We start from the raw sequence: 23364 nt of genomic DNA, 5'->3' as shown, positions 1-23364 counted from the left end.
CTTCTAACTTTGTCCCTGAAGAATAATGCATAAATTCATTCTGTCATGTATAATTAGAATTTAAAAAATTAAAATATAAAAATATGTCCCATTTCATTACTGTGAAAGAGAAGCATTACAGACTCTCTATTTCAAAATTCCTGATGTCATAAGTATTAAAATTACAAATAATCCTAAATTATGGTACTGCTCTTACAAAAATATTTAACACATTTTTCAAATTTATTAATTGTATCTTAACGTTACTACAATGCTAATCTTAAAACTAAAACTACCAGAAAAATGAAAGATAAGTTTTAAAAATGTTACTGTCATTATATATTACACTTTTTGAGAAAACCAAGTATCAGATACAATGAAGCATATACAAATATTCATATTTTCAATAGTTTAGAATTACCCAGGTTGGTGTCTAGGTGAAAACTGCTTGTAAATTCAATCCACACTACCTTGAAGATTCCTGAGAGCAGTAATAGCTTGATTCAAACATTCTCTGTCTTCTTGTTCTTCACTACACGTTTTCAATTGCTAAGGAAAAAAAAAAGATAAATTAAAACTGCATTGTTTGATTCTTCCCTCAATTTTATTGTAATTAGAGAAAGCATCATCAAATGTTCAAAACTTTAAATACACTATAAATATACTTAATAAAAACAACTATTTTATACAACTATGTTTACTCTATGATGCCTTAAATCAACATTCTTTCCACAAATATGATACAGATATAAATTATTAACAAACAATAAAAAAGATTGTGAACTCAAAAAACTCTACACCAAGAATACAAATAATCCAATCGACAAATGGGCTAAGGAAATGAACAGACACTTCACAGAAGAAGATGTACAAGCAATCAATAAACATATGAAAAAATGTTCAACATCTCTAGTAATAGGAGAAATGCAAATCAAAACCACCCTAAGATTGCATCTCACCCCAATTAGAATGGCGATTATCAAAAATACAAGCAACAGGTGTTGGCGAGGATGTGGGGAGAAAGGTACACTCATACATTGCTGGTGGGGCTGCAAATTAGTGCAGCCACTCTGGAAAGCAGTGTGGAGATTCCTTAGAAAACTTGGAATGGACCCTCCATTTGACCCAGCTATCCCACTCCTTGGCCTATACCCAAAGGATCTAAAATCAGCATACTACAGAGATACAGCCACATCAATGTTCACAGCTGCTCAATTCACAATAGCCAGACTATGGAACCAACCTAGATGCCCTTCAATTGACGAGTGGATAAAGAAACTGTGGTATATATACACAATGGAATATTACTCAGCCATAAAGAATGACAAAATTATGGCATCTGCAGGCAAATGGATGAAATTGGAGAATATCATGCTAAGTGAGATAAGCCAATCTCAAAAAGCCAAAGGACGAATGATATCGCTAATAAGTGGAGGATGACACATAATGGGGGGGAGGGAAGGGTTAGTGTTAGGGTTAGAGTTAGGGTTAGGGAGGGGGGCAAGTATGGAGGAAGAAAGTACTGTATAGAGGGTAAAGAGGGGTGGGAGGGATGGGGGAAGGGGAAAAAATAACAGAATGAATCAAACAACATTACTGTATGTGGATTTATGATTACACAAATGGTATGCCTTTGCGCCATGTACAAACAGAGAGGCAACATGTATCCCATTTGTTTACAATAAAATAAAAAAAAAAAAGATTGTGAAAATCACTTTAACATCTTCCAGATTTACAAAAATAGTTTCAATTATCAAAAACATGAAGACTACAAGTTACTTTTATTCATTATTCATTAGCAACCATGAATACAGAAAGCAGGATAAACTCCCACAAATGATGTCACATTCTCGAATGATTAAATACTTGAGTTTCAGCAATTTCAAAAAGCTTACAAATATTTCTTTTACAGCATAACAAAGTAGAAAAGCTTTTAACACTTCAATCCATTAGAAACCTTTCTGCAGGGCTGGGGAGATAGTTCAGTTGGTAGAGTGCTTGCATTGCAAGCACAAGTCCCTGGGTTTGATCCCCAGCACCACATAAAAAAAAATTTAAATAACCTTTCTGCAAACAGAATTCATAAATGTTTCTACTAGTATTTTTATAACACAAAATCCAACCATTCTGGTCAATATCAAGAAACCATGAAAATTAATATTCTGTTATAACCATTAGAAATAAAATTTAAAATTGGTTGGTTAATTTCCAAAGTTCTGGTTTTATTTCATTTTCCAAAATTTCTCTTGTAAAGTTCTCAGAAAGTTTACTTTATAATAAAAAATTGATATTGGATTATGTACCTATGTCACAAATCTTCTGACAGAAAAATTCAAAAGTTGAATATTATATAAATGTCATATGGAAATTACATAAATATGTATTTATGTAAGAAGAAATATCAAAAATTATCATTTCTTTCAGAAAAATTTTTAAAAATTAAATATGTGTTAAGATTTTTATCTTCCTAGAAAATTTGTGCAAACTTTATATACTCTTCATATTCCAACTGCAATCTCAAAAGCATTCAGCAAAATTTTCCTTTCTCAGTAAGAAAAAGGTTGAATATTGTTTGAGAACTTGGTCCACTACCTTTCATTTATGCCCTAAAAATTATTCCATATATGAAACATAGAGACATTTGGCTATTTAATGATACTTTAGAGTTTGAACATCAAGAGATTAGCAATTAAAAATAATTTAAGGGACTATCATTAGAATATCTTCTTTTTTCTTTTTTGCCATGCTGGCGATTGAACCCAGGGCCAAGCACTCTACCAACTAAGCTATATCCCCAACCCAGAAGTAATATCTTAATCTCTAGTCTGAGAAATAAAACATTCAGGCATTACCACAAAAGGTTCAAATTACCATATAAGTTTTCAAAAATACAATGCTTGGTTATTCTGACCTTTAAAGGTAAAAATTACTAGCAAAATCACATATTTTGCCACTTTAAAAATTTCATATGATGCATCTCAGCTCCACTCTAAGATATTTTCATAATAAAGTGGATGTTGATAATATAAAATAATTAAAACATTTTTATTCTGTTTTTGAGGATAGAAATTTCCAAATTATCACCAATATTGAGATTCTAGGGTTACAAGGATACTTAATTTCTACTATCTACTTAGCTTAAGCCCACCCAAACCCTTATACACATCTTTTAAAAATAGTTGTGTAATAACTAGTCAATTATTTGTGAAACAAATAAATGACTCAGGATATTTAGAAAATGAGATTTCCTACTGATGATAGTATAGAAAACATGTCTCCAGGATAACATTTGTCCAATAATTTGTAAAACATTTCTTGAATATTGAGCAGCAATATTTCATAAACATCAGCTTAAGAATATCCAAGCTAGTTCTCTGTTGATATTTGAAAGATTGTATTCTAAATTGTTGTATTAACATAGAAATTACCATATTGAACTATTTTCAAATTAGTCATGCACTTTCATGAGCTCCATACACTTTCTACATGTTGGGCTCTCCTAAATATCCAATGAACCTCTAGGAGATCTACCCAATGAAATACCTCTAGGATATCTAGAAATGCCCCTTCTCAAAGAAGATGGCTTCCAATGATGCCTTTTCTCTCTCCTTTTTTTTTTCTTTTGAAGCAACAGCACATTTACAGAAAAGTTGCAAAAACAACACAAGCCAAATCCTGTATACTATCAGTCCCTATTTTTTCGACATTTTGTCACAAGCATCATCGGTCTGTGTGCACCACCTTCCCCCTTAGGGTAGTTTGTGATACTATCCAGTTCCTTGCAGAATAAGGAGAATAACTGATGAATGGTTCTGAGATCATTTTTGGAAAATAAGAAAAACTCAAATACATCACAAGTTACTGTCAAATAGGATTGTTCCCTTTGCCTCCTTTAATATTTCAGTGGTACTTTTTTTATTTTTACTTTTCTGTTGTCAGTGGACCTTTATTTTTATTTATTTACATGCAGTGCTGAGAATCAAACTCAGTGCCCAGCACATGATAAACAAGTGCTCTACCACTGAGCCACACCCCCAGCCCAAGTGGTACATTTTAGAATAAGGATTTTCTTTTTTTTTCTTTTCACAAAATCATAGCACAGTGACTGATTTCAGGAAATTAAGCATTGATAAAGCTCTATTACCTGTTCTACAGTACATATTCCAGTTCTGTCACTTGCCCCAGTAACATACTTTAGGATAATTTTTTCTCAATTTAGGATTCAGAGTTGCATTAAGTTCTCACATTTCTATTGTCAATGTAAATAGTTCCTCAGCATTTGTCTTTCAAGACTACTTCAAATAAATAGGACATACACACTTACGAGGATAAATCCCTATTCACCCAACAACCACAGAAATTTTTTTCTGACTGCCCTAGGCAGAGTTAGTTACTCCTACGATGCTGGTCTCACAGTATTACTTCTGTTACACTCTTATATTGTAATTCCTTGTTCTTCTTCATTTCCTTCACTAACTATAAATGTCTTAAAAACTGTGGCTCTTCTATTCACTTTTAGTATGCTACCTGTGCACTGTAAGTACCCAAAAAGTAACTGGCAGAAGTTATTAGAATAAATGACTTATTTTATAAACACTTAAAATTTTAGGTGTTAAGACAAATAATGATGAATACTTTTTTAGTTCCCTGTGCATGTTTTCTTACTCATTAGCTTATTTAATCTTTATTACATCTCTGTTGTTAAGTGATAAGTGTTATTAACTTAAACACGGTACACATGAAGGAAGTGATGCATACAGAAGTTAAATAATGTGCCTAAAAGGAGTGTAGCAGAACCTATATTCAAACCCAGGAGTCCTAACCCCAGTGTCCATACTTTTGGCTACATTATTAAACTCCAGTGTTGATACTTTGGCTACATTATTATGCTGTCCCTCTACACTAACACCAGACAAAACTGTGTAAAACGCTGGTCTATTTCCAAATCTTATGACGAATTTTAAAGGATCCCTTCTATGTTAAAAGCAAAGTGAACAATTATAAATTAGTGAAATTGAGTGTGCTTTAGAGGAAAGTTCAAGGAGAATAAATACCCTTGCACTATATCCTAAAATCAAGTAATAAAATCCAAATGATTAATGTGTAGTATCTTATAAACCTGACTGAAGAGATAATCATTTTTCTCAGTTGTGTGTTCATGTATCTTATCCAAGATTTTACACCTCATTGAAGCTTTTCCACAACTATAGGTTACTTCACTGAAATATTTATCAAGCTTCTCTTTAATTCCTGTAAAATGCTACAACTACTATGAAATATCTGTGTGTCTAAAGCATGGGAAATTATAATAAATTATGAATTTGTCTCTATTTCCATGGACCAGGACCATAGATGTGAAATAATATGTGATTATTTTTTGGTAGTAATAAACCTATTTCTAGATTTTCACAAAAGTATAGTTAATAATCTTGTGGGAAAATCAACTCACTAAAACTTTTTTATGACATTTTTTAAAACATGTACTTTAAAAATCAGCCCCATATTATTTTTCTTCACCATGTCCTTGAATCAGATGTGTCAGTACTGAAAGAGTAAATGTGCAGTAAACTATTTCTCATAGTCGTTTTCAAGGGTCAGGGCATTTCTTTCAATAGATATATAAAAAGTTTTTGAAGTTATGAACATACTCATACATACACACAAAAAGAAAGACAAAGCAAATTTACATAATGTTAAAACCTGGTGAATCAAGGTGAAGGGAGTTTACTGTACCTTGTAACTTTTTTGGTTTTCAAAGTGAAAGGTAAAAAAAATTTACCTAAAGAAACTTGAAACTATTTCATGTTGAAATAATAGCTTATTTTTCCCAATGACCACATTAAAATTATCAATAATGCACCTTCCTGTGAAGCTTTAAACAAGAGACCTCCTGAAATAGGGAACAAATTTTATTCTGTTCATTACTAAATTTCCTGGAAATGCCCATGGAATTGGGAAAATAAGAGAATGTTACATGCCTTTGAATAAATCCAGGCTAAAGTGAGAGAGTAAATATGTCTTAGTAATGAAAGATAAAAGTAGAATTTTGTGTGGGAAAAAAATGACATCATAAAGTATTTGTAAATTGGGAAATGGTATTTCTTCCTTTTCCTCTTCCATAAAGATTGAAGTATGATTTATGGCATGGTATTGGCACCAAAATAGATATGTAGCCCAATGGTATAAATAGATGACACAGAGACAACCCCACATAAATAGCATTATATCATACTAGACAAAGGTGCCAAAAACATTCACTGGAGCAAAGATAGCTATTCAACAAACAGTGCTGGGAACACTGAAAATCCATATGTAACAAAATAAAATTAAACCTCTATCTCTCACCCTGCACAGAAATCACTGCAAAGTGGATCAAAGACTTAGGCACTAAAACAGAGACCCTGGAACTACTAGAAGAAGAAGTAGGCCCAAATATTCATCATGTTGGCCTAGGTTCTGACTTTTTTAACAAGATTCCTAAAGCACAAGAAGTAAAATTAAGAATCAATAAATAGGATGGACTGAAACTAAAAACCTTCTTCTCAGCATAGGAAACAATCAACAATTTGAAGAGAGCGCCTACAGAATGGGAAAAAATCTTTAATACATGCACCTCAGATACAGCACTAATCTCCAAGATATATTAAAAAATGCAAAAATCTTAATACAAAAAAAATCCACCAAATCATTCAATCAATAAATGAGCTAAGGCACTGAGCAGACACTTCACAGAAAAAGAAACACAGTTAACAAATATATGAAAAAATGTTCATCATCTCTTGCAATTAGAAAAATGCAAATCAAAACTACTCTAACATTTCATTTCACTCCAGTCAGAATGGTTAATTATCAAAAATACAGGCAATAAGAAGTGTTAGTGAGGATGTGGGGGGAAAAGTACACTCATACGTTGTTGGTGGGACTGCCAGACTTGTGTAAACACTTTGGAAAGCAGTATGGAGATTCCTAAGAAAACCTGGAATGGAACCACCATTTGACCCAGCTATCCCACTCCTCAGTTTATACCCAAAGGACTTAAAATCATCATACTACAGTGACACAACCACATCAATGTTTATAGAAGCTCAATTCATGAGAGCAAAACTCTGGAACCAACCTAGATACCCTTCAGATGAATGGATAAAGAAAATGTGGCACATATACACAATGGAATATTACTCAGCCTTAAAGAAGAATGAAATTATGGCCTTTTCAGGTAAATGGATGGAACTGGAGAAATTCATGCCAAGTGAAATAAGCCAATATCAAATAACCAAAGGTTATTTCTCTGGTAATAACATGCTGATCCACAGTGGGGGTGGGTAGGGAAGAATGAAGGAATTTTGGATTGTACAGAGGGGAGTGAAGGGAGAGGTGGGGGGGTGGGGGTGGGAAGGACAGTAGATTGAGACAGATATTATTACCCTACCTACATGTATGAAAAAATTTTTTAAATATTTACCATTGTCAAAAAATTTAATGAAAAAAATAAATAAACAAAAGTATTAAAAATTTAAAAAGAAAGTAGAGGTAACAAAAATAAAAAATAAAAGATTGAAGTGTATTTTAAAAACTATAATTTATCTTTATAAAAAAGTAGTCTGTAAAGTTAATCTGAGAGAAAAATGAAAAAAAATGATTTGTAATCAACCCTGGGGGCATTAAATTTGTAAACAACAAAAAGAAAAATATTATGTATAAAATGAGCCTTAAAATGTTGGTACTAATAACTGTAATTCAATAATGTATTTTAAAGTAAATTTTAGGCATACTGTATATGGTATCTTTCAATTTCTCATTATATAAATGTTTTTCCATCTTGCTGTATAAAAAAATCTGTTTCTGGGAAATAAAACTCAAAAAATTTTTAAATGCTAAGTTCACAAATAAATTTTTCTTGGTATATCACTGAAGTAGATAGACATTTTAATTAAAACAGTGGCTAAAAACTGCTCCAAGATTGTTTACTACTCCAAAAGAATAGTGATAACCTTGAGTCACACCTATTCCAACCTTCTCTCTTATGGGTCTCATGCCAAAGAGAGCTTAAGGAAACTGAACTTATTTTGAATGAGTGCTAAGTCAAAATAATATCACAAAAGCCATGTCTCCAATACACATCCTGAATATACAAAGAACTTCTACAACTAAATGATTCAAAAATTCTGGTTAGAAATGGGTGAAGGTAGAGCAGGGGATGGAGCTCAGTTGGTAGAGTGATTGTGAAGCACTGGTGCTTGGGAAGGCTCTGGGTTCAATCCCCAGCACTGCAAAAAAAAATAAAAAAAAAAAAAGAAAGAAAAAGAAAAGAAAAGAAAGAAAAGAAAAATGGGTAAAGGTTTTACTTAGACATTATTCCAAGAAATGGCCAAAAAGCACATAAAAAAATACCCAACACCACTAATCATTAGGGAAAAAGATATGCATGGTAGCCAAAACGTGGAAGGAATCCAAAGTATTTATCAACAGATGAGCAGATAAAAGATGGTACATACATACAAAGGAATATTTGTAATCTCTCAAAGTTGTATTTGTAAGCTTTACAGATGCTGTACTAAATTTTCTCCCACGGTTCTAGGTAAGCTGTAATTTATTCTTTTCTAGTTCACAATGTTTTACTATTACTAATAACACTTGCTATTATGAACATTCTTTTTTTGCAACTTCTTTTAACAATATTTATTGAACACCTACTATGTGACAGGTACTGTTCTTTTTTATTTGTTCCAATTGGTTATACATAACAGTACAATGCATTTTGACATATTATACACAAATGGAGCATAACTAATTTCTCATTCCTCTGGCTGTACATGGTGCTGAGTCACATCAGTAGTGTAATCATACATATACAGTGGGTAGTAGTGTCTGTCTCATTCTACTGTCCTGCATTCTCTACCACCCCATCCTTCCCCTCACTCCCCTCTGCACAGTCCAAAATTCCTTCATTCTTCCCTAACCCCCACCCCACTATGGATCAGCATCCACTTATCAGAGAAAACAATCAGCCTTTGTTATTTGGGATTGGCTTATTGCACTTAGCATGATATCTCTAGTTCCATCCATTTACCTGCAAATGCCAAAATTTCATTCTTGTACATTTCTCTTGGTATACTTATGCATTTTATTTCTCTATAGTACATACTCAGGGACAGAACTGTATGGTCATCGAGTGTGTGTATCTTCAAGTTTAAGAAATAATGCTTAAGCAGTTTTCCAGAGTAGGCTGTACAGATTACACTACTACTAGAATACATTATGAGATCATGTTGCTACTTATGTATATTTTCACTTTTTAATTTCTGTCGTGTGTGCAGGCAGTGGTATCTTGCGGTTTTAATTTGTAGTTCCTTGATTAGTAATGAGCTTCAATATATGTTCACTGGCCTTTTGGATAGCTTCTTTTGTGGAATTATTAAAGTCTTTTCACCATTTTATCTCCTCTTGGCTTACCTTTCCATTTTACACGTCTACTGGTTCTTAACTATGGCTATGCATGAATTAAACTAAATATATTCCATATTTATTCCAAGGATTATAGATTTATTGATCAGTGATGGGTGATTTCCTTTGTTGCATTTTTGAAGCTTTAAAGTCCCTAGTAAGAAAGTACCTGCTGCCCTTTGATAAGCATCAGAACTAACCAATGCGTTTCTTTCCTCACTTCGAGTGCCCATGTACTTTCCTTTGATCTTTAAAAGGCAGGAGTGACTACCAAAGTGGGCATGTGAGAAATGGAGATTTTCTGGCAACCATCCAGTTTCATCCCCTTCCATAACTGGTATGATCTTCACTGATTTCAGCAAACATCAGAGAAATTTTGTCTGCTTTCAGATTGCTTTTCTATTTCAAGTGTAATTCCAACAAATCTTGCTCAGTGAAATTTTCTTCCCAAACTTTTTTACTGCTCTTCAGAAACAAAACAGTTTTCTGCTTGACTATTTTCTACTTTTTTAAGAAGACCAAATTGTTGGTACAGACAGCCTGTTTATACTTTTTCCATCCAATTCTATCGCTAAAACATATTAAATAAATTCAGAATAATTATACATATATACCTTGTAGGAATTTAGGCAAGAAATTTTTCAGTGATTTCTTTGATTTGGTTTCATTTTGTTGTCAGTACTGGGAACTGAATCCAGGAGTGCTCTACCTCTGAACTATATCCCCATTTTTTTTTTAATATTGAGAGAGTTGACCATGCTGGCTTCAGACTTACAATACTTGCAAGCCTATTGTGTAGCTATAATTACAAGGATGCACCACCATGTCTGGCTCATTTGGTGATTTCTAATGAATACTTACCTACCTAAAAAACTGTTTACTAGCTGGGTAGAGTGGGGTTTGCCTTTAGTAAAATCAGCTTCTTAGGAGGAAGGAAGATTGCAAGTTCAAGGCCAGCATCAACAATTTAGCAAGATCCTGTCTCAAAAAATAAGTAAATAAAATGAAAAGATCTGGGGAAGTAGCTTCAATCCCCAGTACTTCAAAACAAACAAAAAGAAAAAATTGGAGTAATATTACTCATATTGAGGTACTATTATTTATATAATTTGACCGAACATATTATCCTCATGAAGACTAATCAATCCATAAAGAACTCATAAAGTAAATGCAGGTTTCATATGAATAATACATGCATGGACTCAGGTATGTACTTGAACTCCTAAAATATTTCCAGATAATGTACATGTCTTCTTAAAAGTCCTATAATTAGTCTTATAGTTGTCTTTTAAACTTGCAAACATTTAAAATCCTGATTTGACTATATAGTTGAAATATTTCCCTATCTCGACGATTACAAGGTTGCTCTTAATAGCTACTTCTGTCTGCATCTAAGATTAAGACATTGACAATGATGGCCTCACTCATCCTGAAGTCACAGCTAATGTGTCACCATTCACTCACTGGATCTCTTGACTCCTGACCAGTGTGATTAGATACTAAATGTAAATAAAGGAAAGAATCATTTTTTAAAAAAGACATATCATATGTATATTATATACATATAAAAGCATATATTACATATGCTTTTGAATGTACTACTTGGCCTTGACTGTGAGAGAAAGAATACTATACTGCACCTAAAAAGCAGAGTCAACTTCACAAGAGATTTTTTTTAATAAATAAAATAGTTCAGCATTTTATTGTAGGAGCATCATCATTAGAAATGGCCAAATATGACTTAAGTAAGGCAGTTTTTTTTACAAGTGATTTTCTTAAGTAGTTAAAATAAGATGAAAATTTAGAGCAATGTTATGTATGAAAATTATTATATAAATAAATCATGAATTAAAAGAGTAGTATTGAGTATATCTGAAAGTTAATTTCAAAAGTAAACTCTTCTATCAGGTTGGTAATGCAAGATCTATTGTGAAATGACTAATTGTCCTATCTGTCTACCACATGGAAATGATCTAAATACAAGAAATACAGAATTTTCTTCAAAATTTCTGGAAAGTTTATTTTACACACACACACACATACACACACACCCTTAGACCTAAGATATTTTATTTTTGTGAATAAAGAGTATTTAAAATAATATGGTCAGGTCAAAAACTAGTTTTCCAATCTCATAAATGTACCTTCTATAAAGTTCAGGAAGTTTTTGCCTTACCTTTAATAATTCAAAATAATGCCAACAATGATACACTGGCACCAGCATAAGGCGAGGAAGGACATAATGAACTGCTTCCTTAAAAACATCAGCAATGGACTGCAAAACAAAAAAGATGCAAAAGTGTACCTCTGACAGCCAAGATACATAAAAGCAATTCCTAACCAATAGCTTGTATAATTACACGATTTAATCTTGTCAAAATTATAATGAAAAGCATAAGCTATACTGAAATTGTAGTATTATAAATTTTTACTCCTCCTTTCCCCACTTTATTAAAGAAATATATACATTTCTTCATCTTGGATAAAGCTAAATAACTCTCACTAAAGCTTCTGTGCTTTTCTTCAAACATTTGGGCTTCCAAGTAACCTAAAGGAATTTTGAAAAGGTACATACTCTCTTGAACATTTTTATGTTGTCATTACAAATGCTCTAAGTTTAAACACCTATATAGTATGTATTTAAAGAGATGATGAATAGTAAAAATGTGACCTAAATATATTTTACCAGTGACTGAATAAATTTCAGACTAAGGCCATTTAACTTATGAAAAATGTTTGTTATATGATTTAATTGACAAAGTCAATCTTCATTGGCAAAACAAATATCCAGATCAGATATTTGTCAGAAAGACTGAGTTGATTATTATATTCAAATAAACATATGAATACCCTGGTCTCAAGGAGTAGAAGCATCAGCAAGAACTTAAAACTGCTTCTAACAGAGAACATCCCAGTATGAGAGCTTTATAACTTCCCCTCTATACAGTGAATGAATAAGGGAGCACTCTTTTTAAAAAGTTAATATTCACCTTTGTCATCAATATCTTGCTTCTTAATTCTTAAGTAGTCAGAAAAATGTGACAAAGGAGAGGCAATTATGGCATTTCACTACCAAGAGTTTTTACTGTAATTACTCCACATCTTTCTTTTGGATATTCTTACTTTGTACTCAATGAACTGTGAGTAGCAATGCTTTTTCCCCCCTTTGCACTGGTGCCCTGGGGATTTTCACATCTTGGAGCAGTGCATAATAGGAAATTCAATATGGCATGGGGTAATATATAAGAGAAATTGGAAAAGAAAATGTAAAATGCACAAACAAGGTCTCAGACAAACTAGGAACTAATTTCCTTAAAGTTACCTGTGCTTTTATTATCCCATGAAAAACTTTCATGTGTACCTAGGGATACGTATACCCAGGTGTTGAAAATTACTGCTATGTAGAACAAATGATTTTCTAAAAGTTATAAGGAATTTAAATCAACTCATGTTGATTTTTTAAAGTCGATTTACTGATAATTCTGCCCACAAGACAAATAATTTACAAGATCAATATTAAATTACTTTATTAAAAGTATAATTTGCTTTTTAAAAAATTTCCTCAAAAAAGCTCCATTAATTCATATATGTATGCTATGGACAAAAGTATAAAATAAAAATATCCACTTTATTTGGCAAATTAAGTTAGTTGAAAAGGTAGTTTTTAGTATTATATCCTGGTTAGAACACAGATGGTAGTGTTTGAGGCAGAAGGGTAAAACCTAATATGAAGATAACTGACTGCAGAGTGTAAAATGGAAGCATAGAACAGCTACAGTGAAGAAAGACTGGATGGTTTGCTTGCTTGTTTTAAAACAATACAGATTTGATCATTTCCCATGCTGAGAAGAGCAAGCCAGTCTAGATACAGAAGTTGCTACAGCTAGTAAGTAATCAGGGTCACTTATGTCAATGGAACATTTAGGAGCTGACAGAATAAAAATTTTATGTCTCTTCACCTAGTTTCATTTTATCTAAAAGCATTATTAAACCAAGAAATTTACATCTTCCACCTCACTTCAGTATTCATCTCCTTTAAATTGTAGACCTGATAGAGAAATCAATGTGAGAAAGTGTGAGGCTATTCTCATTTCTTAATGATTTCTCCAACTATTCCTACAGAGAATATGACACTGAAATAGCTCCCCAGATTCATATCTATACTCTCATCCAAAATGTGCCAGATTCTTCTGGTTATTCAATATTTGTGATGTGCTACAAAATATTTACCACATTAAGCGCACACTGAAAAAAGGACACAGAAAATAATTTAAAATGGGCTTAGAATTAATGGATTTTTGAAGGACTAATGAAATTTATTTTCCTACTTGCTTTATAAAAGGATTCTAGCCTTACAAACATTTCAACAATAAGATGATGATATATTTCTTTATTTGTTTCATAAAAGAAAATAACATTAAACTCTGGAGAAAGAATATCCTGTGATAATGTTTCATAAGGATCAAATGCTTGCTCCTATTTAAAAAAAATATGAAAATGTAAAAGAATATCTTTACTAATATGCTACAGATTACCTAAGACAACGTTATGTTCAAGTCCTCAATGAACAATCATCACTTATTGCTTTCTACTTTCCAAAGACAAACAATAACTATGTCTGCAACCGATAATTTTTTTTTAAATATAAGCACTGACCTTGAACACTAGATGTCAAGAGGCTATGGATCTTAAAATAATTAATGGACTGTGTGATCCCAAGTATCAAGCTATTAAAATGTACATTTTATCCCCAATAAATGGAAAGTATATTGATAAGGTGGGAAACTCAAGCTTACCCAGGTTTACATAAGTTTACATTTAGCATACTTTCAAAGGAAAAAACATTGATACTCAATGGTTTCCAATGTTAAAGGAAAGCAAAAATAACAGACAGTAAAATAACAAAACATTAACTGCCCATAGCTTTCCCAATGTATTTATTTAAACAAATTGCTACCTCCGATAATAAATAATAACTCCCATGTTCACTTAGAACTAAGGCCATTGGGAATATAAAATGGTACAGCCCCCATAAATCAATTTGGCACCAGGTGTGATGGCAATACCTATAATCCCAGAGACTTGGGACGCTGAGGCAAGAGGATCACAGGTTCAAAGCCAGCCTCAGCAACTTAATAAGACCCAAAGCAACTAGCAAGACCTGTCTTTAAATTAGAAAAATAAAAAAGGGGCTGGGGATTTGGCTCAGGGGTTAAGCGCCCCTGGTTTCAATTCCTGATCCAAGAAAAAAGAAAAAACAATCTGGCAGTTCCTCAAAAGCAAACACAGAATTACCGTATAAATTCATAATTTTATTCCTATGTATACACCTAAAGTAATGAAAATAATGCAATGTTATTCATAATAGCTAAAAGGTGAAAATAATATAACTGTCTATCAACAAACCAATAACATGAATATAACAAGGTAAAGGTTGAGTATCCCTTATCAAAAATGCTTGGAACCTAGAAGTGCTTCGGATTTTGGAGTTTTTCAGGTTTTGGAATATTACATAGATTTTGTATGTTGAGCATCCCTAATCTGAAAATCTGAAATCTGAAACACCTGGAAATTACAAACATATTTGAATGATGGCTCAAAGTGCTTTGGAATCCAGAACTTTTTGATACCTGGTTGGCAATCAAAAAATTTGGAACTGGGCATGGTGACACATGCCTGTAATCCCAGCAACTCAGAAGGCCGAGGCAGGAGGACTTCAAGTTCAAGACCAGTCTCAGCAAATTAGCAAGGCCTTAAGGACTTAGCAAGACCTTTTCTTAAAATAAAAATGTAAAGAAAGAGCTGGGGATAGGGCTCAGTGGTTAATCAACCCTGGGTTCAATCCCCAGTACCAAATATTTTCTTTACAGTTTTGGATATCACAGCATTTCAGATTAGTGATGTGCTATCTGTATGTATATAAAATGGAGTATTATTCAGTTACTGAAAGGAATAACATTCTGAGTCATATATTGAAATTGATGAACTTTAAAATATGCTAAATGAAATAGGCAGACACAAGTGGATAAATATCATTCCAATTATATGAAATATTTAAAATAGGCCGATTCATAGGGATAGAAAGTAGATTAGAGGTTACCAAGATCTGGAACAGGGAAGATCAGGAAGCTATTGCTCATTGTGTAGTTTTCTATTTAGGTGATGAAAAAGTTTTGGAATGAGGTAATGGTGATGACGGTATAATACTGTCAACTGAATTAATACAAATGAACTGTACACCTAAAAATGGTTAATATGGGGCTGGAAATATAGCTCAGTTATATTGCACTTGCCTACCAAATGTAAAGTCCTGGGTTCAAGCCCAGGAAATTGGAAAGAAAGTTAAAATTGCATTTACATTTATAACCAAAGTATAAATAATATAGCATTTTAGAACCATATAAAATAATGTAATATTTGAGAAACTCATGGTATCTTTTAAGAGTAGAGCAAATTAACAACAAATCAACAATTAATATGACATCACAATATAAAAAAATTCTATTAAGAATCAAGACTAGGGCAGGGTTGTGGCTCAGTGGTTGAGGGCTTGCCTGGCATGTATGAGGCACTGGGTTCTCTGTACCACACATAAACAAATAAAGACCTATCAACAACTTAAAAATATTAAAAAAAAGAATCAAGCCTAAATGTTAAGTATGAGTAACTGAATATTTTCATCCTGTCAATTTCTTTGTCCTACAAAATAGACCTAATAAGATTGATCTGTTTTCAGAAAAATAAAGGCAAAGTTTATACAATTAGGTATTTTGACATGAAATCAAAAACAGCATTAAAATAACTAAAAGAAATAAAATGATCAATGAGTATTAAGGAATTCTTGACATCACTGGTTGAAAAAAAAGAACAATGACATGCATTTCTTTTCCCATTAAAATGCCAAAAATTAATATTGTTTACAATAACAAGAAAAAAAGAGGAAAGAAATTATAAACTTGTGGATAAGAGATGGCTAAATGTTATGGTATAACAGGGTATTTATGATTTATAATTTATATTTAAAAATTTTGGGGAAGTGTATTTATTAACTTGGAAAATGTTCATAACATATAAGTTAAAAAGGTTATAAAACTGGACAATCAGGGCTGGGTTTGTGCCTTAGTGGTAGAGCACTTGCCTAGCACATGTGAGGCACTGGGATCAATCCTCAGCACCACTTACAAATAAATTAATAAAATAAAGGTATAAAAACAATCTTTTAAAAAAACTGGACAACCAATTTTCTTATAAATACACACAGGTTTGTTTGATGCATACAAAAATATTTGTAAGGATAAATGAATGTTACCTAAAGGATAAGTTATCTCAGAGAGCTGCAAAATAAAACAAATTTCATTTAATTTATATCTGCCTCTACTTTTTTGAATATTTTGCAATAAGCCACATTACTTTTATAATCATTTATAAGATTACCTAATAATTTTCACTTTGGAAAAAATTAATATAAACCTTTTTTATTTTTGAAAATTCAGTCTAAAGTTCACAAAAGCTAAAGGACTATGGTTAATAAAATTTATTTTCTTTCATTTTAAATGCCCTTAAAAATCCTAAATGTTCATACTCTAGTATATAAATGATCACTATAAATATATCACTATTATATCACTATTGATATAAATGTACTATAAAGAGTTACTAAAACTATAAACAATGTAAATTTAGTTTGCTGTTTGCTAAACTTCATGTATATTTTTGGTACTAGGTAGAACTGAACCTAGGGTTCATTTACCACTAAAATCTCCAATTCTTTTTATTTTCATTTATTTATGTATTTATTTATTTAGAGACAGGTTCTTGCTAAGTTGCTGAGACTGGCCTCAAACTCATGATCCTCCTGCCTCAACCTCCCAAACTGCTGGGATTACAGGTGTGTGTCACAGCACCTGCTTTAAAGTATTTTTTCATATAGTAGTCAGATTTTACAAAGAATATCTTAATAAATTTCTTAATATAGTAATTTATGACTTTAAGAGAAATTTAAACTAGTTTTGTAAACTTACTTCTGCCAAATCTTCAAAACAGCTGCCAGCTAAGGGATGAGGGCTGCTTTTATCCAACACTTCAACTGTGTCTCTAATCAAACCTAAAAGTTTCACAGTCAATTCAAGTATATCTGAAATGTTACTGAAAATCTTTTCAATATCCTGAAAAAATAAAATGAAAGATTAAGGCATGGGAGAATGTGAATTATGCTTTAAAATTACTAACTAAAAATATAAGTGTTAAGGGTGCATTTTCACCCAATCTGATACGAAGATATTTGAAGACATAGTCGAAGTCAATTGTAAATATGAAGGAAAATTTGAAAATATCTTGTACTGAGCAAAAATACTGGAATACAGATTCTACATAGTTTTCTACATAATCCTAAAACCTCAAACTTTGAATGATTCTAAGCAATTCTTGAAATAAATTATTCTGGCATGTGTGTGTCTTAAAACTGGTTAAGATGTTATAAGACTTAAGATTATATAGAGTTAGTGAATGGTAAGAGATGAGACCAAACTGAAGATACCTCAGTTTGAAGATACCTCAGATACAGCCTGTTTTTATAATTTGTGACTCATCTCTAGAATTGAAGAAGAAATGAAAGATTTCACCCAAATTCCAGTGTATGAATTTTATCTAGGTTAAAAAGTTTTGAGTGGGCTGGGGTTGTGGCTCAGTGGTAGAGTGCTTGCCTAGCATGTGTGAGGTACTGGGTTTGATTTTCAGCAACACATGTAAATAAATAAAATAAAGTTACATTGACAACTACAAGAATAAAAGATAAATAAATCACCCTGTTTAAAAAAAAGTTTTGAGTCCTCTAGATACAAACAGATCATATATCTAATTATCCAAGTTATAGTCAACTATTATTCACCCTAGCATCTCCTATTGGAAATATCATGAGCTTTTGAATATGACAAACTTGAGCTTAAATTCTAGCTCCACCATGTGTGGTATAATATGACATGCTTGTTCTTTGTTTCTGATTTCTATGATGGGGCTCATTTTATCACCTCATTTAATCTTCAAAAGAATCCTATCAGAGCTATATGATAGTATATCAGGTATATGACCATGAGCAAATTACTTAAGTCCTTCCCAGCTCTTTTTAAAGGGAGGCCATGTGCTCAAGGTCAGCAAGGAAAAACAAAAACACAGAAACCAAATTCAAGCTTGAGGTCTTAATTAACCTGAGTAAGCCATAACTATTTTATGTCAATTTCCCTACCAGAAAGGTAGAAATTATGCTTGCCCTGTATATCTCACAACTCTGTTATGAGGTCAAATAAAATACTTAAGATAGTATGTTAGGTTGGAGTTTCTGATATCATTAAAGTAAATATATGTGCCAAAGTAAAGATGTCCAATGTGGTGGCACATGCCTATAATTTCAGATGCTTGGGAGGCTAAGGCAGAAGAACTACAAGTTTGAAACCAGACTGGGCAACTCAGAGACCTGTCTCAAAAATAAACTTTTAAAAACAGCATTATGGGGGCTGGGGATATAGCTCAGTTGGTAGAGTGCTTGTCTTGCATGCACAAGACCCTGGGTTCAATCCCCAACACTGCAAAAAAAAAAAAAAAAAAAAAAAAAAAAAAACGCATTATGGATGTATCTCAGTGGTAGAGAATTTGCTTAGCATGCATGAGGGCATGAGGCCATGGGTTCTTTTACCAGTACTAGAAAAAGAAAAGGGGGGGGGGAATAAAAGGCCAATTAAAACACCTAAAATTATCAGTTTAACTCACAACTCATTCTTTTCGAAAATAATGAGAAAAGCTAACTCAGTTCTTAATCTTAAACATTCATCCAGTTATGTCTTAGCACCACTTCCATTTGTTCATGTAATAGTTATTTTGAGACTGAACTTAGGAGGTATAAGACAAATAAGCTAAGGGCAGAGTATTTTTAAAATGAGAATCAGACATACCAATAGTTAAAACTAATCATATGATAAAGGAAGGAAACAAGAAAAAAATTACAGAAGATGTTTGTCTATCTGGCTTACCAGAGCCAACTTAAGAAGCTATAGAGGTAAAAGGTAAGTCTCTGAATCCTCACCCTACTCATGCCACACCCACCCTGTCTTTGGAAGAGCTGCTTTCCTTCTGTTTACGTGGCATTCAGTTAAAACTTTGAACTACTGCTTTAAAGTACCTATCAAAAGACAGGAGAAAGCATAGGTCTATTTTTTAGACCACATATCTTTTTCCCCACCTTCCAATGACTAACTCAATCTCAGATACTAGGTAGCAATAAAAGATTTCATGCCACAATAATTCCTCTTTCTAACTTTGTCCATTTTTCAATGTCACTGCACTTATTATATAACAATTTGTGTATTTTAAAATCCACAAATATACCAAAGAATATATATATATATATTAATAAAGTAAACATTACTATTTATATTTTAGATGCTATTAAGTTAGGGGGTATATAGAATTTCACACCCAAAAGTCACTTACAGAAGGTTTAAATAACTTTCTACCAACAAGAAAAGCTTCTCCAAACACTTTTATAATCATATTTAGTTCCCACAGATACTGTCTTTCTTCTGCAATTTCCGTTTTGACAAGGTCATAGTAGTTTAATTCACCTGAAGAACTAGGTTCATCTTCGCAGAGAGAAACCAAACCTATGTCATCCTGATCAAACATGTCCATCAAAACCTGATAGGTATAAATCAGGAATATAAATAAGTTATTTTCTTTAGTAAAACTTGTCTCAAAAAACTTGAAATTAAAATATTATACAATGAGAATTATAGGTATTATAGGGAAATTTATATTAGAGAATTTAGAAAAAAAGAAAAATGAAAAGATGAAGGTGAGTTAAAGTAAAGCTGGATATGACAAAATACTTCTAAAAATAAGATAAACCTAATGGTGATATATACACATACACACATATGTATAGGTATGCATCCATATGTATACATATATGTGTGTAATATAAGATTCACATACATGCACACAAACATATTTCTAAAAGAGCACAAGTGAATCTGAACCAAAATTTCCAGCTCACTCACTTACTGAACTTACTGATTATGGACAAGTTACTTATTCTTCTGAAAGTCAGATGTGTAAAATGTTATTGATGAAAGAACACAATGAGGTAACGTACGTAAAATGTAGACTATTCTGTCTGGCAAACAATAGGTATTTGCAAGGTAGTTCCTTACTGTATTATAAAGAAGGTAGTTTGCACTTGGGTAAAGTTAAAAAGGGAAAAATGAAATATTATTGTTAAGGTAGACAGTAGTAAAAGTGTGAATATTTTCTGATGCATTGAGTCAGCCTTGTGTATACATGGGTTCCATTATGGATCCAACCTACTTCAAATCAAAATTATTAGAAAAAGAAAAACTGCATCTCTGTTGAACATGTATAAAGAGTATTCTTGTCATTATTTCCTAAACAAAACAGTACAATAACAATTTATATAGGATTTATATTGTGTTATATATCACAAGTAATCCAGCAATGAGATATGCATAGGCTAAATACAAACACTACACCATTGTATGTAAAAGACTTAAGCACCTGTGGATTTTGGTATCCACCAAGGGTCCTGATACCAATTCCCCACAGATACAAAGGACAAATGTTATTTACAACAGAAACAACTGCTATTAGGTTGACTGGCTAAATCTAAATATTATGCTGATGTTTAATAGCTATAATGACAAGTTCTTCTTTCAGAAATAGTAAACATTCCTAGTATGATTAAATCTGCAAATAGGCAAGAACTTCTTGTAAATCAAAAACAACAACAATAAGGTGATCAAACATTTTAAATTAATAACGGTTACAAAATATAGATTGTACCTAGTTAATTATATATTCAAAAATGAAAGGAAAGAATACAGGAAAAAAAGGTATTATCATGAAAAGGAAACTCCATAGGAAACTACTTCAAAGGGATGAGGGGAAATTCTGACAACACAGTAAGATAATATTAACTGAAAGCATTCCCCCTAAAAACTGGAAAAAGGACCCTCTTTCACCACTTCTATTCAATATCGTCCTTGAAACTCTAGCCAGAGCAATTAGACAGACCAAAGAAATTAAAGGGATACGAATAGGAAAAGAAGAACTCAAACTATCCCTATTTGCTGATGATATGATTATATACTTAGAGGAACCAGGATTTTCCACCACAAAACTTTTAGAACTCATAAGTGAATTCAGTAAAGTAGCAGGATATAAGATCAATGCACATAAATCTAAAGCATTTTTATACATAAGTGATGATCTTTGGAAAGATTAATTAGGAAAACTAACCCACTCACAATAGCCTCAAAAAAAATAAAATACTTGGGAATCAATCTCACAAAAGAGGTGAAAGACCTCTACAATGAGAACTACAGAACACTAAAGAAAGAAATTAAAGAAAACCTTAGAAGATGGAAAGATCTCCCATGTTCTTGGATAGGAAGAATTAATATTGTCAAAATGGCCATACTACCTAAAGTGCTATACAGATTCAATGCAATTCCAATTAAAATGCCAATGACATACCTTACAGAAATAGAGCAAGCAATTATGAAATTCATCTGGAAGAATAAGAAACCCAGAATAACTAAAGCAATCCTCAGTAGAAAGAGTGAAGCAGGGGGTATCGCAATGCCGATATCAATATCGCAATATCTTCAACTCTACTACAAAGCAATAGTAACAAAAACAGCATGGTATTCGTACCAAAATAGAAAGGTAGATCAATGGTAAAGAATAGAGGACATGGACACAAACCCAAATAAATACAATTTTCTCACACTAGACAAAGGGGCCAAAAATATGCAATGGAGAAAAGATAGCCTCTTCAACAAATGGTGCTGGGAGAATTGGAAATCCATATGCAACAGAATGAAACTAAACCCATATCTCTCACCATGCATGAAACTAAACTCAAAATGGATTAAGGACCTCGGAATCAGACCAGAGACCCTGCAGATTATAGAAGAAAAAGTAGGTCCAGATCTTCAACATGTCGGCTTAGGACCAGACTTCCTCAACAGGACTCCCATAGCACAAGAAATAAAAGCAAGAATCAATAACTGGGACAGATCCAAACTAAAAAGCTTTCTCTCAGCAAAGGAAACTATCAGCAATGCGAAGAAAGAGCCTACAGAGTGGGAGAAAATCTTTGCCAATCATACTTCAGATAGAGCACTAATCTCCAGAATCTATAAAGAACTCAAAAAACTCTACACCAAGAATGCAAATAATCCAATTGACAAACGGGCTAAGGAAATGAACATACACTTCACAGAAGGTCTACAAGCAATCAACAATCATATGGAAAAATGTTCAACATCTCTAGTAATAAGAGAAATGCAAATCAAAACCACCCTAAGATTCCATCTCACCCCAATTAGAATGGTGATTATCAAGAATACAAGCAATAACAGGTGTTGGCGAGGATGTGGGGAGAAAGGTACACTCATACATTGCTGGTGGGGCTGCAAATTAGTGCAGCCACTCTGGAAAGCAGTGTGGAGATTCCTTAGAAAACTTGGAATGGAACCACCATTTGACCCAGCTATCCCACTCCTTGGCCTATACCCAAAGGACTTAAAATCAGCATACTACAGAGATACAGCCACATCAATGCTCAATTCACAATAGCCAGTATGTGAAACCAACCTAGATGCCCTTCAATTGATGAATGGATAAAGAAACTGTGGTATATATATATACAATGGAATATTACTCAGCCATAAAGAATGATAAAATTATGGCATTTGCAGGCAAATGGATGAAATTGGAGAATATCATGCTAAGTGAGATAAGTCAATCTCAAAAAGCCAAAGGACGAATGATATCGCTAATAAGTGGATGATGACACATAATGGTGGGAGGGAAGGGTTAGTGTTAGGGTTAGAGTTAGGGTTATGGAGGGGGGCAAGAATGGAGGAAGGA

At 32.6% G+C, this 23364-nt stretch overlaps 1 pseudogene across 1 annotated transcript in view; it reads right to left on the bottom strand.

Moving 5' to 3' along the window:
• LOC306647153 (son of sevenless homolog 2-like) overlaps positions 1 to 23364 on the bottom strand; it is an 80810-nt pseudogene that overhangs the window by 35200 nt on the left and 22246 nt on the right. Inside the window, exons 4-8 of the transcript XR_013766928.1 lie at positions 19906 to 20109; positions 17445 to 17588; positions 13840 to 13899; positions 11600 to 11728; positions 401 to 528 (exon numbers count right to left, since the gene is read on the bottom strand). The product of XR_013766928.1 is annotated as a son of sevenless homolog 2-like (transcript). The remainder of the gene's footprint in view (positions 1 to 400; positions 529 to 11599; positions 11729 to 13839; positions 13900 to 17444; positions 17589 to 19905; positions 20110 to 23364) is intronic.

Source organism: Sciurus vulgaris, assembly GCF_902686455.1.
Source record: "Sciurus vulgaris genome assembly, chromosome: 16".
In the NCBI taxonomy this organism is placed as follows: domain Eukaryota; kingdom Metazoa; phylum Chordata; class Mammalia; order Rodentia; family Sciuridae; genus Sciurus; species Sciurus vulgaris.
This window is presented reverse-complemented; position numbering and strand designations above follow the sequence as displayed.